Source organism: Panthera pardus, unplaced genomic scaffold, assembly GCF_024362965.1.
Source record: "Panthera pardus isolate Hobbes unplaced genomic scaffold, ASM2436296v1 HiC_scaffold_26, whole genome shotgun sequence".
NCBI classification, from domain to species: domain Eukaryota; kingdom Metazoa; phylum Chordata; class Mammalia; order Carnivora; family Felidae; genus Panthera; species Panthera pardus.
In genome coordinates, this window is record NW_026526832.1 from 34,036,112 (window position 1) to 34,046,486 (window position 10,375).

Here is a 10,375-nt window from a genome sequence, read left to right on the forward strand (position 1 = left end):
GCACGCCCCCCGCTCAACATTTCCCTCATCGTTGGCATTTCTCCACGAAGTAAACTATTTGATAATTACCAACCACGCCACAGAGCGCCGCGCGGTGGGATGTTCTCCAGTTATGCTTACCAACGACAGGTGCGGAAATTAGGTGGCATTATGGAAAATGTTTAGCATCTGTCAAGCGAAAAACGCGATATGGAAAGCGAAATCACTGTGTAAACACGCCTATGGAAGGAAAAAAGAGGAAAGATACTAGATGGGGTAGCATCGACTCTATTGGGACGGCACCCCAGGCAGAATTCTGGAAGAGGGCTGCCCAGCGGTTTCACCTGCTCTGGACACCATGACCTTGACTCCAGCTCTCGGGAAGAACCAGCCCCTGAAGAGATCTACCTGTAGCCACATCTGCAGAGGAGTCACACGGAACGACTAAATCCAAGCTCTGGAAGGAGGCATAGGTAGGGTTGACTGACGCACCAGTTACCCTGGCCGTGAAGATACACGACACATCAAAAAGATATAATACAGCTAATTTTGTCATTAATCCCTGCTTTTCCCTTCGGAACAACTAAGGACAACTGTGGCCAGTGCGGTGAAGCAGGCATTTGCTGTTCTGTGTCCAGCCTGGTCTTATCTCCCACGTGTAGCCGATTCCTTCTGCGGGTTTCATTTTCCTTCTGTCATGGGCCCAGACAGCCCCTAAGATCCTTTTTGCGTGAGTTAGGGAAGGACGCCCCCCTGGACGGCCCAGCGGCACAGAGCGCGGCGAGGGGAAGGCAGGCCGGATTCTAGCCCCCCGCTGGCCAACGCCACGTGACGCACCCTGGGGGGCTGGCACGGTGGGGGACCCTTTAGTCACATTTTCCGTAAGGCTGTATCACTTTTTATGGCGTGAATTAATATTGACGAAATCAAAGTACTAGAGAAACACCTTTTATGGGTAGGATTGTTCAACCAGAAAGAAATCTACTGAACTATACCGATGTTGTCTGAAGCCAGTCTTCCTAGGACCAAATCCCGGCTCGGTCGCTTATGAGCGCGGTAGTCTCGGGGGAGGTTAGTAAACTTCTTGGTGCCTCAGATCCCTCATCTGTAACATAGGGATAATAATAGCGAAAACCTCCAAGGGCTGTTGTGGGGACTAAATGAACTAATATGCGTAAAGCTCTTGAAACAGCTCCCAGAACGTGGCGGATGCCGTGAACGTATCACCTCTTGCCACCGCTGACCGGACGGAGAAGAGAAGCTTGGTCAAGTGCCTCGTTCAAATCCAGACTCCTCCTCTCTTCAGCCTTCCCTGGTTTCTTCACCGAGAAGCAATTCCCGTGTCTTTTGGGTTTCTTTCACACATTTTCTGGTGTCTCTCTCACAACGGCTGGGACAGTGTCCCTCACTCTGTGGCTCTGTCTGGCAGCTCTGTGTACCTGCCCCGATAGGAGGGTACCTGGCGGGCAGGAACCACATCGTCCATCTTTGGACCAGTGCAATGGCTGGTATGCAGCCAGAGCTCAGTCTAGGACTGTTGGTGTCAGTGACTGCACGACCGAGGGCACGCTTCCCTGTCCCCACCACCCACCCCCACCCGGCACCAGTAGGTCCTCAAGAATTTTATTTGAACTGGACTGACTTTATTCCGGAAGTTTGTGGCTAGACATCCTCACTGGTTCGGTGTCACGGAGACCCTTGAAGGATAAGGGCTTTTTCTCCCGAATCCTGAAGGCTAAGTGGTCCTTCCTACCCTCCCAGGTCGACTGAATGCCTGGCAGAGATGTGCTCAGGGATGCTCCACCCACCCCAAGAGGTTCCCAAGTAGTTGGCGGAGACGTTTCGCATTCAGATTACACACTGCCGGGATACCCACTGCCTACCTTTCTGGAAACGTCTAGGGTTTCCCTCTGGTCCATTGTTCTCCCCGGTGATCATTGTAGAAACCCATTCTTTTGTCTTCGGCAATAACAACCCAATTCCCAGGACTCCAGATGGAAAATAACAGCCTTGATGTCCAGACCTTTGTGGGGGGGGGGGGGGGTGGGGGAGCCAGACAGAATCATCCCGGCTGTGGGGGTTCTGCCCGCGCCAGACCGAATGCGTCGAGCCCAAATGACTCCTTGAGGCTTCGTTAGAATTCACAACGGCCCCATCCTCACAGTTGTCTCTGAGCGGGAAGGCGGGGAAACAATAAGGCAGATTGTGCCCTGTGTGCAGGCAGTGAACCCGGACACCACTGAGTTAATTACAGCCGACGAGTCCAATGTCTGGGAGCCCCCAGGAAGTGCTCCCTGGGGCTCCCCCAGAGGAGCTCAGATGTGTTCCACTCCACTGTGCAAACAAAATTAACTCTGCTGACCAAAGGCCTTTCTGGCCAAGATAAAGATGGATTTCTATCGGTCACCAAGGGCCCCTTGCCTGGGTGCGAGGGGCTCGGATGGTTTTCGTGCAACGTCTGACCGGAGGTTTCGGGGAGCAGACGGCCCATGGCGGTGTGTGTAATAAGCATCAGGGCTTTCTCCGGTGGCTCGGAGGCTAAGCTCATTATCCAAGGAACAAATGGAATATGAAGGCTGCCTCAGTGCTGTCAGGGCCCATTAAGAAATGTGCTGTGAAACAAAGTGAGTACATGGGGCCGCGGTGCGGAGCAGAAACCTGGAAGCAGAGACGACAGAGGGAAGGCTGGCTTTCCACCCTCAGCACCTGCTAAGCGGCTCGCTCTGCGATATTCCGCAAGCCCACACTCCCGCCACCCGCCTTTCGCGTCACCTGGTGCCCAGCCCGAAAACCAAGCGCCTTGCCGACAGAATTTCCAAAGGGCCCCCCCGCCGACCCCCGTCGCACAGAATCATTCTCATTGAGAAGCAAGAGATCGGTGCCTTGTGTTCTCCAACTCCTGACCAGAATAAACGTCCAGTTGTTTTCTGTGGACCTCACCATTATTCCCTAAACAAGCAAGAACCAGTTGACATCTTTCTTTCTTAATTCACGTACCTCAAATCGGATTAACATTATCTTATGACCCCCTTATCGATGCTGACTCTTCTGAACATTCTCTTCCCTCCTGGGTTCTCTCTCCCAAAGCCAGAAGGCTTGGAGTCAGAACCTCCCCGCTCCCCTCCACTGGTTCTCCATCCTGGCTGCACACGAGGGTCCCCTCCAGGGCCTTTTGAGAATTACCGCCCCCCCCCCCTGCACCACCCCAAACCAACTCAGAAGAACTGAGAGTCGGGCCTGGGCCTCGAACCCCATTAGAGGGATTCTCTACTCCTCCTGACTTACCCCCTCGGCTTTTCTCAGCTCTGCGTCCCCTGCCTCCCACCCTGGCCACCTCCTTCAGACCACTTGCATTTGTCACCCAGCGATGACACTCTAACTGGTCCTCCCCCGCCCCCGCCCCCCAGACATACCTTCTGGCTTTCCTGAATTTACTGCCAGGATGATTTGTCTCAAATGGCTCACAGATCTTGTCACTGCCTCTCCCCATTTTCTAGGCATCCACTATGACCGGGCACTGTTCTAGGTCTAGAGAACCGTGCGTCTAGAGAATTAGTCTCTGCTCTCGTGGAGATTATAGTCCTATTTGCCCAGGGGAAACGTTAACTATCAAACTATGCCCGTAATTGTTTCATAACAGCTGTGACTCATACCTAGAGGAAGTAAGAGGTAACATGAGAATATCTCCCCTGCTGAAAATTTCCCGGTGGTTCCTGGAGCCCCAGGACTCCTGGCTGATGGTTAAAGTTCAACTGTCCCCACTGTCACTGTGTGCCTTAAGGGCCATCTCACCAAACAAGTCCTTCGAGTACACAGTGTTCTCAGGTCTCCAGCCTTACTCTGCCGCCTGGACTTCTTTCCTTTCCTTCACCTACCTCTCCTCTAACTCAGATGCCACTGCCTCCAGGAAGCCTTCCCTGATAAACCCAGCATGGATTAGGTGTCTCTGTTCCGTGCTTGTCATTGTGCTTTTGCTATCACGGCATGGATGTCTGTTATGCTTAGGCATATGCCGTGGCCCCGACCCCCAACTGGACTGGGAATGCCCCAGAACAGGACAGAGTCTTTTAACCATAAGTGAATGAATGCAAAATAAAGCTAACAGAGTCTGGTTGCTGGGAGAACACTGAGAAAATTTAGGGAAAGGAAAGGACTTATTTATTTATTTACTTATTTATCTTTGAGACTTTACTAAAATTCTAGCGATTGAGAGAATAAGCCTCCTGGCTCCTGCCTCTAATAGGAATGCTATCTAGGGCTGAACCCCTGACAGGCTCTTACCAGGATATGGAGAAGTTAACACAGCAGAAGAGAGCAGAATTTGTAATCTAATATTTGGGACTGATCTCATCCTGCTACAAGTTGTATTTATGAGCAGCAAATAGGGTTATTGAAAATCACATCCAATCCAAGTACTTTGGAAGTCTTGCTCCCTGGTGTCAGAGCCCTGTTGATGGAAAGAAAGCCCTAGAACAAGAGTCAGTCAGTCCTCCTAGACTCACAACCCTAACATGGAGGTATGGCCGTCGGTGCTAAACAAACGCTAAACGTCATTCGTGAAATTCCATCCTAAAGCAAATAAGTGAGCACGCTTCTTTTTTTTTAGAGTTTATTTATTTATTTTGAGAGCCAGAGCACGAGTGGGGGAGGGGCAGAGAGAGAGAGAGAGAGAGAGAGAGGGAGGGAATTCCAGGCAGGCTCCGCACACGAACCGCGAGATCGTGACCTGAGCCGAAGTCAGACGCTTAACCGACTGAGCCACCCAGGAGCCCCAATGAGCCACTCCTTTTACAAAATACCCAGGTGTGGGGTAGTTGCTGCTTACAGCTGGGAACACCTGTTGCCTTAAGCATCTGGCCGGTAGAGTCCCCGGTTTTGCCTCTTGCAGTCACACCTGAGATGCTGGGGGCAAAATTAGCCTTTCCTAAGAACAGCCGGCGGAGGCCTGTCCTGCAAGGAGCCAAGGGCAGCTGGGGGCTCAACGTGGACGCCGCACCTCAGTGGCCAGAGAGGGTGCGGGCAGGCGGTCACGCTGACCGGGGACGTAGTGGCCCGCTCACCCCTCTGCTCCCACGTGAATCCCAGGCCCACCCGGGACCCTCTGTATCATGCAGATGCCCTGGACTCGACGAAGTCGGTGGCAAAGCACGGTTTCTTTGCATTGATGAGTCCGCGGATAATGTGCTGCACCTCAAACCTCGGTTGTTTTTACGTTACCTGCAGCTGTGAGTCGGCTTCTGGGAGTCCCCCCTGCTTCACTCCGCCAGCGGCAGGGGAGAGAAAGCCAGCCAGATGGCACGTGCCTGGGTTCAAGTCCCTGCCCCTCGTGTTCCAGCCTGGGCTCCTGTCCAAATCCCGTCCCTCCCTCTGCGGTCCCTTTCTCTCCCGTCCAGGGGGCCTGACACCATCCCTGGCCCCGAGGAATTCTGACGAGGTCCTAAAGACACAACGTTCGTGGGAGGTAAGTTAAAGATTATTGAGCCAAGCTGGCATCTACGGGCCAAAAGGGATATGAGCCGCGTGGCCCGTCCGAGGTCACAGGGGCTACCGGAAGGACACAGGATATCCGAGGAGAGCCACTGAGGGAAGGGCTTTAAGCCTTGGCCCGCGTCCGGCTGAAGAACGTTAAATGGGGTCACAATGGAAAAGGCACATTTGGGGGACCTGGCTCCACCTCTCCGCAGGAGGCTGCTCCTTGGCCACGGGTAAACAGTTGGGCCTCAGTTTCCTCCTCTGTGATATGGAGACAATAATAATACTTCCTGGGGCCACTTCCAAGTGAAATGAGGGAATGGGTGTGGAATGCCGCCCTCTGGGGGCAGCGTGCAGACCTCCTGTCTTTCTGTCTGTCCCAGAGAGACCCACGATGCGGGGCAGCCTGGGGTCGAGGTGGGAGGCTTGACCTCTGCCTCCCACCGCACAAACTTCGTGGTGGTCGTCTTCTTGGAGATTCCGCTGCCCTCCCAGGTGGCTGCTTCCAGGCTATTTCTCATTTGACTGATTCAGGAGATGCTGAGAACTGGTCGCCACGGTTTCTTTCTTTTCTCTGGACACAGAACAAATTAACTGGGTTTGGGAATCGGCCTTTTCATTATGTCCCCGGGGGGTGAGAAAGAACAAGGCAGAGGCAGCATTTGGAAAGCCTCTGACTTTCCAAGTCAGACGGTCCTCTGTCCTCCCACCCCCTCTGCCCCTCACCTGCTCGTTCTCAAAATAAATAAATACACTTAAAAAATAAAAGAAAACGGCTTACACCCTTGATCCACATTTTCCCCCAGAGCCTGAGCCAAAACGTGCTTCCTGACACTCCGTGCACAGATGTCACATATGGCAAAGGCAGGAGTGAAAACCTCTTCCGGTTGAGGTTATCGAAGAGAGCTTCCTGGAGGAAGAGATATGTGGAACAGTTCCTGAAGGTTGTATAGGACTTCAGCAGCTAGACATATATGAGACCACAGGGAGGAGTGGACAATGTGTGCAGCTGAGAAAGGCACCTAGAAGAGGCAGTGAATGTGCCCATTTTACAGGAATTACACGTAGGGGCGCCTGGGTGGTTCAGTCGGTTAAGCGTCCGACTTTGGCTCAGGTCACGATCTCACGGTTTGTGGGTTCGAGTCCCACATGGGGCTCTGCACTATCAGCATGGAGCCTGCTTGGGACTCTCTCTCTCCCTCTCTCTGCCTCTCCTCCCCTCCCCTCCCCTCCTCTCCTTTCTCCGTCATCCTTCCTGCTTGCCTGTGCTCTGGCACTTTGAGCTAACCGCTTTCTCGGGGCACAGCCCCTGCGGCCTCTGAGAAGTCCCTGGGGCCCAGTGGGGGCAGCGGCTTCACAGAGGGGCCAGGTTTCCTCAGCTGGAAACCCCTCCCTGGAACGGGGACATCTGTCAGTGCCGGTGTCGATGATGCAGATCCACCATTAGCTGTGTGCCCTGTGAAACACACAGGGGGGGCGGGCAGGGTGGGTTTGACCTTGACCGTGACCAAGGGCTCAGGGAGGGACAGCAGGTCCTAGTATGGGGGAGCCACAGAGCTGAATACAGACTGGGCCCCTCCACTTTCTCCCAGTACAGGGATTCCTGGAGGGCGCCTATACTCTGAGGGACCCCGGGGGACGATGGGGTCATGGACGCGAGCACCACCGGGAAAGGGCAAGACCCCTGCTTGCTAGGCAGGTGGGGGGTTCAAAGTGTGGAGACTGCCTGAGCCCCACCCCTGCTGACAAGCCCGGCTCCAGAAAACCTGGTGAGGGCGAGCCTGGGGCGAGAAGGGCTGATGTGGGAAAGGCTCACATACTGCGAGGGCCCCGACAGGACACCGAGCGCAGCCCACAAAGCTGTAGGGAGGCATTCGCGATTGGGAAGAGTGGACAGAGGTGTCCCAAGGCAGAGCAGCCTGCCCCGCGGGTCCTGGCTCTCCATCAGCCAAGGTGATCAAGCATAGGCCTGGGTGCCCACTCAGCAGGGAGGCAGCAAAACCCAAGCCCCGGGCGGGCACCGAAGAGCTCGGAGTGTGGTCCCCGGACCAGCAGCTTGGGCATCCGCGTTGCTGGTCAGCCTTGCAGCGTCTGGGCCCTACCCCGGCCTTCTGCATCGCGATCTGCACGTTAACGAGCCCCCAGGTGATCTGGGCGCTCACTGAAGGTCACGGAGGCCAGTCCAGAAATCGCTGAGAGGCCTGCTTCCCTCCGGGGTCTGCTTCTGCTCCTGGCCCTGCTTGCAGGGGGCGGGCCTAGCGGGGATGGTGCTTCCCAGCTACACTTGCACAGAGCAGGGAGCTCACCCTGGCCCCCAGCCGGCTCCTCTCCCGCAGCTTCCTGGAGGCCTGGGCTCGGTCCTCTCCTCTCCCCTCACTCTCTCCTTACTGGGAGCTGAGTGTGAACAGGTGTGTAATTGGACAGGTAACCGCAAAGGTAAAGAATGGAAGCCAGCTGTGGATGGGCGAATTGGGAAATACCAGGAAGGTTCACAAATTTGGCATCCGGGGGCCCTCGGGACCTGCTGAGGGCTGGGTGTGGCGGGGGTCCAGGTTTCCTGGAGATTTCCCGGGATTTCAGGGAGCCAGCCCAAACCTCGGGCAGATAACTCAGCAGTGCGCAAACCGGGATTTGCTGAGCCCATCGGCAGGCAGAGTCGGTTCTCGGGGCTCGCCAGCTGGGGGCAGCACTGAGCAATGAGGCACCCGTGTGTGTGTGTGTGTGTGTGTGTGTGTGTGTGTGTGTGTGTGCGCACGCGCGCGCGCGCACACACAAGAGAAGGCCATGGTTGATAAGAGCCAGGAGGGAGGCAGAGGAGGTCCCTGGGAGCTGTCTCCAAAAATTTGGCATTGACACCACAGCTCTGTGCTGCCATAGGCAGAAAACCTCTTGCTTTGATAAACTGGTGACAGAGTAGTTGCCTTTCATATCTACACTGTATCCGTTTCATGGTACCACAAACCACAGACCTGTGTTGTCTCCCATGTCCGGAGGCTGGAAGTTCAAGTCCCACTCTTCACCCTCCCATGGTGTTCTCCCTGAGTGCGTGTCCCTGCCCAAATTTCCTGTTCATACAAGGACACCAGTCAGATTGGCATAGGGCCCGTGTCCTCACATGGTCTTTCCTTGGCACACCCTTTCCCTTCCCAGTGGGTCACTCTTGTGTGTCCTTATCTCTTAGAAGGACACCAGTCGATTGGATTCAGACACACCCTGAGGCCTCATTTGAATTGAATCATCCCTTAAATCATCCCTGTCTCCAAAGACAGTCGCCTTCTGTGGTGCTGGGATTAGGGCTCCAACATGCACATTTTGGGGCACAATTCAGCTCATAACAAACTTTAACGTATCTTTTGGGGGGGGGCAGGGGATACAGTTCAACCCCTAACACACGCCTTGTGGCATAGTTTCTTTTTTCCTTCAGGCCTCGAACATTTTTTCTCAGCTCCCACTCTGTGTCAGGCACTGTTTCAGGGGCTGGGGATAGAAAGAGAAGCCAGGAACCAAAGCTCGGTCCTTCTGGGAGCCCCCAGGCTACAGGGGGAGGCACGCCAGTCCTGATAACTGTCAATAGAGGCCCCAGTGTAGGGGCTTCAAGAGCCAAGAAGGGGCCAAATAGGCTCTGCCGGGGGAGGGGAGGAAGGCTGGAGTGGGCGCCTTCCAGACAGGGGCTGTACCTACAGATGCTCACAAGACCACGGTGCATTCCGGAAGCCGCAGGTGGTGATGTCACCAGGGAACAGGGTGACTGTGGGACAATGGGTTCCGGGCAGGTCCAGCTTCAGGGATTTAAAGCGTAAATGTGGGGAGTTGGTAGGATGTGGACATTGGAGTGAGTTGGTCAGATGTGACAGGGGATCGATGAGGGAAGGAAGGAAGGAAGGAAGGAAGGAAGGAAGGAAGGAAGGAGTGAATCCATTAGTCTGGTTCGTATGCCATGCTACACGTTATAGATGATTCAGAACAACTAAAAAGCAACATCTAATCTCCCAGAGGCCAGAAAGGTCAAATACTGTGTCCAAAGCCACCTCGCTAGGTAGTGGCAGAACCAAGATATGAAACCGTATCTAGGGACCCTAAAGCCAGCCCTCCGACGCTATGCCACCTACACCTTCTTATTTTCCACCTGATTCATTCAAGAAAAGCCGTTGCACAAGAAGGCTTTGTCCTGGAATCCCAACAGGTTCCCTGCTCACGCAGGTAGGGGTGGGGGTGGGGGGGTCCGGGAAGTGAGTGGGAGGCTCCTTCACCCAAAGCAGTGCCCCTTCCCCCCGACCCCTGCGTTTCCTGGCCTGGCCACGGCTCTAAACCAGAGCCGCTCCCCTGCCTCGGCTGTGCTTCTAAATTGTGCCAAAGGCCTTTCTCTGGGGCCTTTTCAGGCTCTCATTGCAACCATCCATCATCAGCTTTCCTTCTTCCCTCCAGCACTCACCCCTTCCGAAGGAGCCCCTCCTGTCCTCATCCTCAGGGGGGTCCAGCAGGGCTGAGCCCCTGCTCCATGCTTTCTTGGCCTGGACGGAGTCTCTGATGGGTTCTTCCCGACGAAAGCATCTCTCCTGGCTCAGAAACCTGCCACTTTCCCTCTAGGACCCTGCCCTAGTCTCCAGTCCCATGGCTGTCTTTCTCCGAGCAGAGTGCACGGGGCGTGACCAAGCGCCTCCACCGCGCTCCTGGCCCCCCGCTGGCCATGCTTCCTTCTTTCCCAGCTGCTTCTTCCATCCGGGACCCGCATAACTTCCTGTCTCCCCACCCCTTCTTCCTTCAGCCTCCATGCGTGGCTGGCATCTAGCAGAGGAAAGGGGTTCGTGTTTGTGGTACTTACACCTCACGTAGGTCTGTGCCTACGTGTGTGTGCGTGTGTGTGCACACACTAGGGGTAAAGAGGGAATGCTTATTGAGCACCTACTCTGTGCGTGTGTGTGTG

The 10,375-nt window shown here is 54.9% G+C and overlaps 2 long non-coding RNA genes across 3 annotated transcripts; both read right to left on the bottom strand.

Annotated features, from left to right (window-relative positions):
- Positions 1–911: 911 nt before the first annotated feature.
- Positions 912–3,516, bottom strand: LOC109267278 (uncharacterized). 2 transcript variants are annotated; one of them, XR_002080015.2, is made up of 3 exons: positions 3,393–3,516; positions 1,863–2,002; positions 912–1,084 (listed from the first exon to the last, which is right to left on the bottom strand). It is a non-coding gene; the product is annotated as an uncharacterized LOC109267278 (long non-coding RNA). The 2 variants fall into 2 exon arrangements; XR_008418117.1 differs by having other exon boundaries at positions 1,863–2,149.
- A 1,124-nt stretch (positions 3,517–4,640) lies between these two features.
- On the bottom strand, positions 4,641–10,121 carry LOC128773691 (uncharacterized). Its single transcript, XR_008418116.1, has 3 exons — positions 9,884–10,121; positions 8,421–8,516; positions 4,641–6,025 (listed from the first exon to the last, which is right to left on the bottom strand). It is a non-coding gene; the product is annotated as an uncharacterized LOC128773691 (long non-coding RNA).
- Positions 10,122–10,375: the final 254 nt, after the last annotated feature.